Below are 12015 nucleotides of genomic sequence, written 5' to 3'. Positions count from 1 at the left end.
TCATATTGTATACATATTGAGTATACGTATCATATTTTAAATTTATTCATCCATATGACACCTTTTTTTCCCTGAAATGGAGTCTCGCTGTGTTGCCCAGGCTGGAGTGCAGTAGTGTGATCTCGGTTCATTGCAATGTCTGCCTCCTGGGTTCAAGTGATTCTCCTGCCTCAGCCTCCCAAGTAGCTGGGATTACAGGCACCTGCCACCACGCCCGGCTAATTTTTGTATTTTTAGTATTTTTAGAAGAGACAGGGTTTCGCCATATTGGTCAGGCTAGTCTCGATCTCCTGACCTCAGGTGATTTGCCCTCCTCAGCCTTCCAAAGTACTTGGATTACAGGCATGAGCCACCACGCCTGGCCAACACCATATATATGTGTGCGTGTATATATATACACACATATATATATGTGTGTGTGCATATATATATATATATATGTTTTACAGGTAATATGTTTTTAAAGGAAAGAGCTTTATATTTTAATACCTTTGGCTTCACTTTTCTCCCACTTTCTGTACAAGGAACTCTCAGCACCACAATGTGCATCTTAGAAATGGAGACTCATCATAGCTGTTGGATGGTGATTGAACCTGGGCTTCCAAAATGCAACAGGAGGCTCTCCCGGTGTGAAGGCAGTGTCTCTGGCATACATGAGCTGCAACTGTCAACCACCCAAGACTTCAAAGCGCTTAGAAAACCACCCCCATGCTTTGCCTTGATCCCTTAAGAGGCATTAGAACATGTATCCTCCAATTGCAGAATCCCTGCACCTTGAATCAAACCTGCGCACCCTCTCCCCTCCTTCTGCCTCTTTATCCTTCATCTTAGACATGTCAGTGGGAGGACGAGGTGCTGTGCCTACCCTGGGATAGAAATTTGTGGATAGGATCGTGAACAACTACATTTTGTTTCTCTCCCCTGTTAACTGAAATTTTACACAATGTGCTAAGAGTTTCATGCCTGAAACACAGGCCAGCTCTTTCTCTCTCCCTGGGTTAGCATTAACTAGTATCTTACTATGCCTGAGGATGTTTTAAGACAAACCTCCCCAACGACGCCTGAAAATCCCATCTTGAGTGATTAAATTTTCACATCTGTAAAAGCGAAATACTTCATAGCACCTATCTCATGGGGTTTTTGTTCAATTAAAGCACTATTGCAGGTGAGATGATGGATGATACCGTGTCTAATATTTTCACTATTATTTTACAATTATATGGCATTAGCCTGGCCATGCAAATACATGTGTAAGCTCTGTGACTTCCCACTAGTGGCAAGTGAGTTCTTAAGAATGTTGCTTTCTTTTTGTGTCTTTGCTGGTGCAAATGGTTTCAAATGAAGATGGTCTAATCTAAAGCCTGCTGATTTCCATATCTATGCAATAAAAGGGAGAGCAAAAGTTTCTCTCTGAAATAGACTTGTATATAAACCATCAGCTCCTATGTTTTTGTTGTGTTCTATTTTTGCAATTCTCTTTCATATTGGGGAAAAAGTGGTTATTTTGTATTCTACACATTGGCATCCACTTCATGGCATTTATATATTTTGATACATGGAACATTTTATTTTTAAAATTATGGATGAATGAATTAAGCCTTTCTCATATCATGTCAAATTGCTTCACTTTTGGAAGAAAACAGGCAGAAGATGTTTGTGCCCTAACCCTTTGTGTCTTTGGAAGATTACAACACTCTCCTAGTTATACCGGAAGCCTCTCTGATGGATTCTGTATTATTATCATTATTAATTTTTAGTTCTTGATATTTTGGGGATACATAGTAGGCATGTATAGTTATGGAGTACATGAGATATTTTGGTACAGGTATTTGCATGGATTCTATTTTTTTTTTGAGACAGAGTCTCACTCTGTTGTCCAGGCTGGAGTGCAGTGGCATGATCTCGGCTCACTGCAACCTCCGCCTCCTGGGTTCAAGCGATTGCCCTGCCTCAGCCTCCTGAGTAGCTGGGACTATAGGAGTGTGCCACCACACCTAGCTAAATCTGCAATCTGCATGGATTCTTAAAGATGGAAGCAGAGACTGGATCCTTGTTCCCCAAACCCACTTGCCTTCCTTCCTGGTTATGTTTTATTTCCAGTCCCCATGAAGTTCACTGTGGTCATGGGACTGGTTTCCAGCCAGCGGCAGGGGAGCAGACACGGTGGCACTGCCATCCTAGACCAACCTGTGTGAAGCTCCCATCCATGATCCTGCGTGTTCCATCCTCCTCCACCTGCTCAGTGCCCAGCAACCCTGGAACCTCAGAAGCCATATGTTAGAATGAAGGAGCCAAAGATGGGAGAGCCTGTCCCCCAAATATCTCCTGGAGGAAAGCCATTCACCAAGGGCATTGGCTTTGAAATTTCTCAGTGGGAAATAAACTTCCCACCATATATATATATGTGTATATGTATATGTATATGTATATGTATATCTATATCTATATATCTATATCTATGTCTATGTCTATATCTATATATCTATGTCTATGTCTATATCTATGTCTATGTCTATATCTATGTCTATATCTATATCTATGTCTATATCTATGCCTATATCTATATCTATATCTATGTCTATGTCTATATCTATATCTATGTCTATGTCTATATCTATATCTATGTCTATATCTATGTCTATATCTGTCTGTATCTATATCTATGTCTATATCTATATCTATATCTATATCTATGTCTGTCTATATCTATATTTATGTCTATATCTATATCTATGTCTATATCTATATCTATGTCTATATCTCTATATCTATATCTATGTCTATGTCTATGTCTATGTCTATGTCTATGTCTATATCTATGTCTATGTCTATATCTATATGTCTATGTCTATATCTATGTCTATATCTATATATCTATATCTATGTCTATATCTATGTCTATGTCTATATCTATGTCTATGTCTATGTCTATATCTATGTCTATATCTATATCTATATCTATGTCTATGTCTATGTCTATATCTATGTCTATGTCTATATCTATGTCTATATCTATATATCTATATCTATGTCTATATCTATATCTATATGTCTATATCTATATCTATATCTATATCTATGTCTATATCTGGTTTTGATTGTTTGTCTCATTTTACAGAATTGGAACCAAGGCTTTGGTTTCTAAGTAATAGAGACTCTTTTTTTTTTTTTTTGAGACGGAGTCTTGCTCTGTTGCCCAGGCTGGAGTGCAGTGGCGCGATCTCGGCTCACTGCAAGCTCCACCTCCCGGGTTCAACCAATTCTCCTGCCTCAGCCTCCTGAATAGCTGGGACTACAGGCGCCTGCCACCAGGCTAATTTTTTGTGTCTTTTAGTAGAGACAGGGTTTCACCGTGTTAGCCAAGATGGTCTCGATCTCCTGACCTCGTGATCTGCCCACCTTGGCCTCCCAAAATGCTGTGATTACAGGCTTGAGCCACTGCATCCGGCCGTAATGGAGACTCTTTCAGTTCAGTTGCTGACTTTGATTCTTTTGGCCAGCACACCAATTGTTTCTTAACGTTTTCTCCTATCAGTTCCAGAAAGTGATCAGTGGGATGATTAAGGGATGCCGGGAGCACCAGAAACATTACAATCATTATCCCTCGCTGATGCCGCAAACAGACACAGTGGTGGGGAGGCATTTGGGAGTGTTATGTCTCAAGTGATCATCTCCATTGGGTTTTGGCCACGGGATCCCAGCACTGGGTTGAAACAGAGTAGGCACTTACGCAGCATACTGCTAATCAAAAATTGACCTGGCATCTACACTGTCAAAGAATTTTTATCAAACACTTGGGAAGTATTTTTTCAGCTGTTTGCTAAGGGGAAAGCCTTCTTTTGCTTGACTTTTCAGGGATTCTCTGGAACCAGCTCAAATGATTATTTTTTTCTTTTACCTAAAATGGCAAGACTTTAAATAGATATTTACTTTAATAATGTATTACCTATTTAAAAAAATGATGCCATATGGCCGGGCATGGCGGCTCATGCCTGTAATCCCAGCACTTTGGGAGGCCAAGGCAGGTGGACCACTTGAGCTCAGGAATTCAGGGTCAGCCTGGCCAACATGGTTAAACTCTGTCTCTACAGTAAGTACAGAAAATTAGCCAGGCATGGTGGCACACACCTGTAGTACCGGCTACTTGAGAGGCCAAGGCAGGAAATCCGCTTGAGTCTGGGAGGGGGAGGTTGCAGTGAGCTAAGATTGTGCCATTGTACTCCAATCTGGCTGTTGGGTGTAAAATCCTGTCTCAAAAAAAAAAAAGAAAAGAAAAGAAAAGAAAAAAGATATCTTACGGATGAATAGATTTAAGATTTAAAATGTGATATGTATGCACTTTTTTTAACCTAAAATATCAAAGAACATGCAAGTTAATAGAAAAATAATGCAGGTTTGGATGATCATGTTATTAGAAAGGAATGCTTAGTATCTTCTGTGCAACTGTAGAGATACAAACCCTAGTTCTTATCTCTGCATAGAGAACTAAGGACACCCCCTGCCCCCACCTCCATCTCTCAAATGAGCACAAACTCTGCAAGGCATCCAGACTCCTGTGCTATGATGTTGCTCTGGGCTTGCTTCATTCCTTTCCATTTCTGGTTTACACAGAGGGGAGCAACTCAATTTATCATCTCTTGGGCCAAAGCATCCATTTGCAGCTATCTATTTATAGACATGTCTAGCAGTATCCTAGGCCTGGCTGATTCTGGAGGGAACTGAATTATAACAGCCAAAGAGTCCCCAAAGAACTGCTCAGTCCCTCTGTGCACGCCCAACAGAAGCGTGTCTCCCCTTTTCCATCTATAGAAAAATAGGTCCTGTGAGACTCTTTCCCATTAGGTTGGGTTTTGTGGACGATAATATAGCCGACAACATAGGCTATATTATCAGAAGAACTTTGGGTTTTAGAGGAGATTTCTTAATATTTTTTAACCTTGAGAACACCCCTCCTGGAGAAATGAACATTCAAAGCTAATTCCCCAGAGAGTTTCTGGCTTTCCAAGAACTTTGGGAAAAACAGGAAACGTTATCACTGTTGATTCACCAGGCAGAGCCGCCTTCTGCAGTTGACGGTCCTAACAGGCCAACCCTCTCCTGAATAGAAATGGCTTCAGGCTGTTTTCATGTATATGACTAAAATTATACTCTGGGGAATAACTTTTAGTTATTGTTTTATTGCCTATTTTCCTTCTCCTCATCGCAGCAGAAACACAGCTGTCTGTTCATTGCTTCAGGAGATTATGAAACAGGGAGGAAAACAGAGGTGCCCTTCAACTCTTAATAACATGGTTAAAGAGTCTAGGGCAAGCTTAGCCAACCCATGGCCCAACAGAAATTCGTAAACTTTCTGAAAACACGATGACTTTTTTTTTTTTTTTAGCTCATTGGCTATGGTCGGTGTTAGTGTATATGTTATGTGTGGCCCCCAAAAATTCTCGTTCCATTATGCCCCTGAGAAGCCAAAACATTGGACACCCCCAGTCTAGGGCTTAGGAGACCTTAACCATATGAGTAGCCAACACTTGCAAAGTGCTGGGCACAGCTCTAAGCCCTTTATGTTTATTAACTAATCACATTTTCACAACATTAAAAGAAGTACTCTTACTATGTGGAAGTAGACAAAGACCAAAGACACAGGTCCTTTATCCAGATCTCACTAAAACAAGGGAGTCAGCCACCATGGTTCATGTTGGGCAGAGATGCAAAGGCAGGCAGACAAGAGGGAAAGATTTATAGAGAAAAAAAGGAAGACTTCCGGTGTGCCCAGATTGGAGGCTACCAGCCTGCAAAGCTAGGTGTGGGATATAATTAGAAGCAGCACATATTCCAGGATTATTCTGGGGTCCATATTTGGGTGCTGCCTCTGGTTGATCTTGAGTAGAAAGTGAGGGTAAACATGACCAAGTCCTGACTATCCTGCACTGATGGCTGAGACTGTAGCTTGCTTTCCTGGGCTGGTCTTTGCAGAGGAAGTGGGTCACCATTCTAATGTCATATGTGGTCCTGCCACTGTCCATTTTTATATTCAGTTTTCAACCCTATCATCCTCATACTGCAGATGAAATTGACACAGAGAGGGAGAAAGGAACTTGCTCAAGTTTGCACAGCTAGTAGCTGCCCAGCTAGGACCTGAGCACAGGCAACCCTGTATCGAAGCTGGAGTTCTGAGGGACGGCACTGCCCCATCTCCAGATAACCCGGCGGCTGCTGACGGATACCCCCATTCACCTGATCGGATACTGGAATCATAATCTATTGATTGCTGTTTAGTAATCATGATGTGCATAAATGAGCGTGCTGATAAAGGTCGCGTGGCTTGTAATAAACAAGGAGCTGATTCCAGGCTGCTTAGGATTATTCGTTGTGAAGAGGATGATGTGTGTGCATTAACTTTGCTTGTCGCTGGCTCAATCTGGTCTAATGGCAAAGCAATTTTGTCATAGACATGGAGGCATCCTGGCCAAGCCTGAGCCTCTTTACTCTAAGTGCATTAGAGCCCTGTCTGTGCCTTTGTTAAATAAACAACCTCCATCCTCACTAAGCCATGATTTACATACCTAAAAATTCAATAGTGCACATACATAAGCATTAGAAATCCCACAGAAGTACCCTTCAGGCTTCTGTCAAGCTCAGCCACATTTTTATAATGGTGCCTTCAGTAAAGGATTGTGCGTCTTATTTTTGCGGCATGTTTTTAAGTTTGTTGACATCAAAGTGGTTTTAAAGGCAATTCTTAATATTCTTTTCCTCTCCTTTTAGATGTGTTTTTTCAATCACGTCTTCCCACTGAATCGGTAAACATCGAAGCCTTCTGACGAGGCCACTTAATTATCAGCTGCACTGGCTGGAAACACTCCTTTATCAGCACAGAGCCTGTTTCTTTTGTGCGGGCAGTGAGGGTCCCCGAAAAGGCTGCTGCTCCTGCGTTAATTACTGTTCGGAACCAACTCTTAGACCATGCAATTATTTCAGTGCTTCTGAAGGCTTGCCTGTTATTGTGGCTGGATTATCTTGGCATTAAATTGCTGTCCCATCAGCCCACCAATCCTCCAAAGAGATTGTGCTTGAGACTCAAGAAGCGATAAGCAAATAAGTGACTTTCTGTGAGTGTACACGAGCTGCCTGCATCCAGGCTCCCGAGGAACAATAACATCGGAGTGCTCTGTGTGTTCATCCCTTCAACGGCAATGGGGTAACTTGGTGCCTGCAACCACCAGGACAAATGCAACGCATGGGAGGCCTGCCCCCAGGGGAGGCCTTAGAAGTTAAGCTCTTGAGGTCATTCAGAGCTGATGGTTTTTCTGATTTGGGAATTAGAAAGCTAAGAGACACAGAAGAGAGAGAGAGAGAGAGAGTGAAAACTAAATGTGTTCCCTGATTCAGTGCTGGGGAAGGGAATTCGTAAGAAGTAAAATCTGAAGGATCAAGAGAGAAGCATGCTGGGCTTCTCTCTTGATGGCTCATGCCTGTAATCCCAGCACTTTGGGAGGCCAAGGTGGGAGGAGTTCTTGAGAGCAGGAGTTTACAACCAGCCTGGGCAACATGGTGAGATCCTGTCTCTACAAAAAATAAAAAAATTAGCTGGGCATGGTGGTATGTGACTATGGTCAGGAGGCTGAAGTAGGAGGATTGCTTGAGCTGGGATCATGCCACTGCACTCCCGCCTGGGTGACAGAGTGAGACCCTGTCTTGAGAGAGAGAGAGAGAGAGAGAGAGAGAGAGAACAGGAACATTGTGAAACTACAAAGGATATGGTATTTTTTTTCCCTTTCTTTTTTTCAGTATTTCCTAATGATTTGGCAGTAACATGAACTATTTGTCTGGTTAAAAAAAAATGATTAAAATGAAATCTCTCTTGTGTCACCTTACATCCCTATCATCCTTACCAACCACTCTTCCCTTTTCCACTCTCTCGGGGCCCTGGGGAGGGGCCCTTCATCTTCACGGCTGGTGCCTCATAGTCACAAGGGGGCTGAAGAGTCCCCTCACCATAACTGAGTCACACAGAGAAAAGAAATGGGGGAGAACCCATAGGTTTCCCTGTTTCCTGGAGTTCTCTCCCAGAAGCTTCCTGGCAACTGTCCAGTTTATACCCTTAGGTCCCTTGACCGCCCCAGGAGTACAGGAAGCCAGGGCAGTGAGGGCCCAACTAAGGGGACCGGTCTGAAAGGTGGATGTTCACAGACAGTGTCCACACGCGGCTGCTGAGCATGGAGTCTGGAGATAAGTGTTGACTGCAGTTGACACAACAAGTGTTGGCCGCTACCTTCACTATTCCCTCGTTTAGAGCCCCCCAAACCCAGGTTCCCCCCTCCAGTGTGGACTCAGCCCTCCCTCCTGTGCCCACATTCACATGGAACCTCCATCCCCCAGCTTCTGGCGCCCAAGGCAAAGGCCTGAGGAGCACAGCCATTCCACGTGACTCTGATACTTGTATTATGCTGATTGTGTAGCTTTGTGTGTTTTTTTTTTTTTTTGGACAGGGTCTTGCTCTGTTGCCCAGGCTGAAGTGCAGTGGTGCAATCATGGCTCACTGGAGACTCGAGCTCCTGTCTCAAATGATCCTCACACCTCAGTCTCCTGAGTAGCTGGGACTTCAGGCGTGCAGCACCACACTCAGCTAATTTTTGTATTTTGTTGTAGAGAGTGGATTTCACCCTGTTGTCCAGGCTGGTCTTGAACTTCTGGCCTCATTTATCCATCTGCCTTGACCTCCCAGAATGCTGGGATGACAGGCATGAGCCACTGTGCCTGGCCAATTGTATGGTTTTTGATGAGCCCACACAAGACTCTTCAGAAGACCTTTGGGTTTTAGATGAGATTCCTTAAATTCTGTTTTTTTAATGTAAACCCCTCCCAGATTAATGAACATTCAAAACTACTTCCTCAGGGAGTTTATGGCTTTCCAAGAACTTTGGGAAAAAGAGGAAGAGTTGCCACTGTTTTGATTGACCAAGAAGCACTGTCTTCTGCAGTTGACCGTCCCGACAGGCCATCCTCATCCCTGTGGGCTCAGGCTTATGCTCAGATGCCTGGCATCCCACCATTGGCAGCTGCCTGCCCTCAACACTGCCCTGGCTGGATTTCCGCTTTAGAAGCAAATGCAGCATCTGCAGGAACGGGAAGGAAAGTAACACAAATGACTCTGACATATCTCACAGTGACCTCAGGGACGCTTCATTCCTGGTGGGGTCAATGGACAGAGAATCTTGGATGCAGAGGAAGGATCACTAGAGTCACAGCTGATGTTGGGTTTGGATTCTACAAACAGCACAGAGGGAGAAACTGAGATGGTCAAAATAACTGAATAAAACTGAATAAACCCAACAGAAGAGTCATCCTTCTCAGGTGGATGCACAGCTGCTAATGTTTATTGTAGGCACAGGTTGAGGGCACATGCTGTATGAAAAATACAAATCTTTAAATATTAGAATAACACAATACAGAGAATGATGCTACCAGCAGGAGAGGCCCCAGAAACTGCAGCCAAATGTAGATGTCTCATCCCACTCCCCAGGGCAGAAGACTGAGCATTAATGAAATTATGTATTTCTTGTTCTAAGTTCTCTCTCCAGTTGAGCCATAAGTACTTAAGTTATATTTGGTTGAGAGTAACGTTGTTCCATTGGATGGTGTAGTAGTCTGTTCTCCTGCTACTATAAAGATACTATCCAATATTGGGTAATTTATAAACAAAGGAGGTGTAATTGACTTGCAGTTCTTCATGGCTGAGGAGGCCACAGGAAACTAAAAATCATGGAAGAAGGGGAAGCAGGCACATCTTACATGGCAGCAGGTGAGAGAGAGAGAAAGAAAGAGAGAGAGTAAACGCATGAAGGAGGAACTGTCAAACACTTGTAAAACCATCAGATCTTGTGAGAACTCACTCAGTCTCACAAGAACAGCATGGGGGAAACCGCCCCTGTGATCATATAATCTCCCACCAGGTCTCTCCCGCAACTCCTGGGGATTACAATTCAAGATGAGATTTGGGTGGGGACACAAAGCCTAACCATGTCAGATGGATTGGGGAAGAATTTTAACGAAAACCAACCAAGCAACCAACAAACAGAGCAGGAGCTGTGAGTGGGAGGCGGAGGACCCTCACTCCGATTTACTAAAATCATAGAACAGCAGATCCAAAGAAGACATCAGGGTCCTTTTGCTCAGTCCTGCCGCCCCCACCTTGACCTGAGATTCTATCCCCAACAGCCCTTTCCAGAGCATGAAGATTTTGCAAAGTGGAGAGAATGATACAAAATCACTTGATGATAAATACTGGAGGTGGCTGAAATAACTCTTGTGTATTCTTTGTTTTTAAGGAGCTGCTTTAGGATGAAAGATGAGGCTTGCTTTTTCTTTCTCCTAGAAGTCAGCATTTTACATGATTCTGGGAGGGAAGAAAGGAGACAGGAACCAAGGAGCCTGAGTGGGGATTTGCCTACCGCTGGTAAGGCCCTGCCTCCACTCTGAGCTGTTGCCAGGCCATGAGCGAGCCTGCTGTGCTTATGCAACACGTTGAAAGGTGTTTGGTTTCTCATCTGCACCCGTTCATCCCATCTCACCTGGACCCTTTCTCATCCCAGGGGCTGGCCATATGCTGTGTTTTGACTCAGGCCAGGAACGTTGCAGCAGAGAGAAAGGAGTTTCTTTGATTTTTAAAATTTGGGGAAGGAACAGTGAATCGTCAGAGCACTAGAAAAATGTTTATTAGGAGCCACAATTCCTGCCTCAAAAAAATAGAAAAGAATTTATTCTGTTGGAGGTAACAGTAAAATAGGACAGTGAGAAGAATTGGGAGAATATGATGAGCATGACTGAGAGGCACGGGTTCTAAAGGACCCCAGGAAAAGGGTGCAAATGCCTCCCCTTGCCTTGTTTATTCCTAGGGCAGCGAGGCTCCCGTAAGGAAGGCTTTTCAGAGGGAGTGTTGGAAGGAGTCCTAAGGGAGTCTTCCTCACTGGGTGAGCCCCAACCTGCTGGACCTGAACAGAATTCGCCCAACAGGGGATCCTGATTGACTGAGGTCTGCTAATTCCAATTCATCTACGCCAAATTCTCCCAGAATGTCATCATCATCACTGAATCCCTTTCCACCGACACAACGCCTGGAAGAACATAAACACTGGGAGGATAAATATCAATGAAATAATAATAAAATAAACTTTCTTTGGTGGCCAGAGGGAAAGAGAACGCCTACCCATTTCCCCCCAACCCCGCCACCCCTTGCAGGATTTCTTTTAGAAAACTAGTATTTGTAAATTATTTTCCTACCTATTGGAGATGTGTGCCAACCTTTTTAAAGGCCAAGTGAGCCTCTTTATTTAAATATTCTAGGCATGAGTCTTGGAGGGGTTGTGGTCATCTTTTTGGGATCTGAACATTCATTCACAGCTGTCACCTTGTGTCCTGGTATCTGAGGGTATTGACCTAGGTGCATGGCTGCCAGAAGTAACTTCCTGCTTTTCACAAAAATGCAATCTCCTGCCTGCCCCCGATTCTCCCCAGTCCCGGCTTTGGATAAAGACAATTAATATGAATGTGATGAATTGCATCTTTCTGGCTATATAAAAAAGGGAGATTTATTTCCATTTTTGACTCTAAAACTTTGAGTTTGTTTGTTAACACAGCAAAACAATTCTTTCTGATCAAATCATCTACACACAGATGCATGCAGGTATCTTACAAAAATGGAATCATGAATACTTAATCCTTTTAATCAGCTTTGTTTCCCAATGAAGTATCTCCTAGACACATTTTCTACTTACTTCTTGATTCATTCACATATTTATTTACAAAATATTATTGAACAAGATTATTATAGATGATGGTAAAATAACAGTAAATAAAGAAACCAATGACAATTCCAATTGATCCAGGCAGTCGTTTAAAAATGTATTCACCCAGACTCTTCTCATCTTGTTTGCAGATTGTCGTTGGAAACGCATTTTGCCCAACCTTTTTATTCTTAAGGGAAAAAGTATAGAAAGAAAGCTGCTCATTATTTGGATT

General features: G+C 43.0%; 1 long non-coding RNA gene across 1 annotated transcript in view; it reads left to right on the top strand.

Annotated features, from left to right (window-relative positions):
* Positions 1 to 11191, top strand: part of LOC126930977 (uncharacterized) — a 30823-nt gene extending 19632 nt beyond the window's left edge. Inside the window, exons 4-5 of the long non-coding RNA XR_007717747.1 lie at positions 10326 to 10453; positions 10893 to 11191. This is a non-coding gene — a long non-coding RNA (uncharacterized LOC126930977). The remainder of the gene's footprint in view (positions 1 to 10325; positions 10454 to 10892) is intronic.
* Positions 11192 to 12015: the final 824 nt, after the last annotated feature.

Source organism: Macaca thibetana, chromosome 11 (assembly GCF_024542745.1).
Source record: "Macaca thibetana thibetana isolate TM-01 chromosome 11, ASM2454274v1, whole genome shotgun sequence".
Taxonomy (NCBI): Eukaryota; Metazoa; Chordata; class Mammalia; order Primates; family Cercopithecidae; genus Macaca; species Macaca thibetana.
Note: the sequence above shows the minus strand (reverse complement) of the source record. Positions and strands in the feature narration are given on the sequence as shown.